Below are 2,753 nucleotides of genomic sequence, written 5' to 3'. Positions count from 1 at the left end.
GTTTACACTGAATTCTTCCTGAAGCCCTTTGTGACTGCCATGACCTCTTATGTGAAGGATTCTACTCATATGAGAAACACACTCACTGCAAGACCCAGAGGACAGAATGATATCTTAGTCACATTAGATGTGGAATCCTTATACACCTCGATCCCCCAATGGGAATGTCTAGATATTCTGCTTACTACTCTAGATGCACGAAGGTCCCCACTCAAACCACCCAGTTGTTGTATTGTTGAATGCACCAGGTTGGCTATGTCAGATAATTTCTTTTTATTTAAAAAAAATCAAATTGTACCAACAGAAGAAAGGGTTAGTATAGGTGCCACATTTGCCCCAGACGTGGCCAACCTATATATGGCGCATTTTGAAACCCTATGCATTTTCTCTATTTATACCCCGTGCGCCAAAACCATTTTGATATGGAAACGTTATATTGATGACGTTTTCTGCATCTGGTCTGGAGCAGAAAATGATTTGCAGCTTTTTCTGAGATGGCTAAACAGCTGGGATGACCATCTGAATTTTATGATGGATTTTGATCATCGCAGGGTGAGTTTTTTGGACCTGACTATCTACAAAAGAGACGAGGGGTATGCACACACCCTTTACAGGAAGCCGTCAGATACAAATGGGCTATTACACTTTACTAGCTTCCATCCGGCAGGTCTAAAATTAAATCTCTCATACAGTCAGTTTCTAAGAATTAAAAGAAATTGTAGCACACAAGAAGACTTTGTAAGACATGCGGAACATCTCAAAAAGAGATTTACAGACCGAGAGTATCCCAGAAAATCCATAAGACACAACTTAAAGAGGGCTGCAAATACAAACAGAGAAGTGACCCACCAAACAAAGCAGGGACAAACAAGAAAGACTGGTATGCGTCACCACCTTTGGACCAGCCAGTAACCAGATCAAAAGAATAATACAAAGAAACTGGCATCTAATAAAATATCCAGGCACCTTGAACAAAAAATCTTTGTTTGCATTCAGAAAAAATCCCAATCTGAGACAAAAACGGGTCCAAACATATAAAACAGTACAGGAAAATGAAGGAATTTTACCATTGTGGGGCTTATCTCTGTTAATAGTTCACCATAGATGCGGAGGATGAGTCGCATGTAAGTTGACCGTCGTTAAGAAATGGTTTGAACATGGGACACTGAAATGGGAATTGAGGGCTCACATGAATTGTAAAAGCAAATTTGTGATTTATATAATCAAATGCCCTTGTAAATAGCTATATGCGGGCAAGACCATCTGCGAAGTAAGACAGAGAATTTCGGAGCACCACTCCTGTATAAGAAACCAAGTGCCATAAAAACCATTAGGGGAACACTATACACACTATAAGCATCTAGGACACACTGACCAAGACCTAATATGGTACAAATACTGAAACCACATCCCAGAGTGGGTGATATGGCAGCCCAACTATACAAACTTGAGCAACGTTGGATTTACAATTTGAACACTGTAAAAAATGGTCTGAACATTTCTATGGGTACACAAGACAGACGGGAAAGGGACGCACATTTCCTAGGAGGGATTTAACCTGTGACGTAAAGTCGCACTATCCAACTTTGAGACTAAAGAATGCAACCACGAATTGCCCTGATTTGTAAAAGGAAATGGTCCTCATTACGACCCTGGTGGTAGGGAGTTAACAGGGCCGGTAGAGCTGCCGGCCCCGTTAACCCCCTACCGCCTCATTACGAGGTCTCCTTGCGCAAATAGCGGCATGGCTACCTCCATTGTTGTAATGAGGCCCAATGTGTTTGCCGAAACACGTGTAATCACAGAGGGCCGAAAAAAGACCTTTATGATTTGTTCATTAACATTAAACACACATTTATTTGACATAACTTTAAATGTTGGAGTAGCACAATTCTTCTTTGGCGCATGTGGATATGTGAAATCACCCCAATCCTCCTTCTACTAAATGGAGCAGAGGAACCTAGGTCTCCGTAACATCTTCATATTCATGCAACAATTTTCCAAGACTAAAAGCAAGACAAGGGTGCGGTGATGGTGAAGTCGGTATCCCCTCAGTAGTTCCTCATACTTTTCATGTAATAGATATGTATTGTGATGACTGTACAGATGTTTGCTCATTAATGTGTATAAATGAATTGTTTGAATTGTTTGGTATGAAAAATTTATGCTATTCTGGTACAAAATAAAAAACAGATGTTTTTACTAGAAATTAATAATTCTATGGTACTGGTTTGAATAACTAGAGATAGGGAGTGTGACATAATAGCATTGGCGATTGTTGCTTTTTGTTTTTGCCAACACAGCAAACGGGTTCAGGGCAGCAGTGGTCACTTCACAGTGTTGCAAGGGACTGCAGACATCTCTGGTCATCTTCTTCTTTGGTTACTTCTGTTTCCAGTGGTCGAATAGCCTTTCACCTCGGGAACCTCAGCTTTTATTCAGTTTCAGTACATACTCCTCTGCATTCTCTCACATCGGTTTACAAAAATAGGCACTCAGGCAACCAACGAGCAGGGGAGTGAATAACTCCACCCCCACTTCCTGCCTGCCCAGACACACTGGAGACTAGGTGGGGTCAACAAGGGTTCCACCCAAAGGCAAAACACACACACAGACCTCCCCCTCCCAGAACGGTAGAATAAGGGCTAACAAGCACAGTAGGAATGGGGATAAAAGAAAGGCACCACCAAGTTAGAACTTAGATAACCCTATTGTGCACAACCAGGGCTATGAAAATAGCCTGCGGTAAAAAA

This window comes from Ambystoma mexicanum, chromosome 4q (assembly GCF_040938575.1).
Source record: "Ambystoma mexicanum isolate Mex_15411 chromosome 4q, UKY_AmexF1_1, whole genome shotgun sequence".
NCBI lineage: Eukaryota > Metazoa > Chordata > Amphibia > Caudata > Ambystomatidae > Ambystoma > Ambystoma mexicanum.
The sequence above is the reverse complement of the archived record's forward strand: the minus strand, read 5'-3'. Positions refer to the sequence as shown.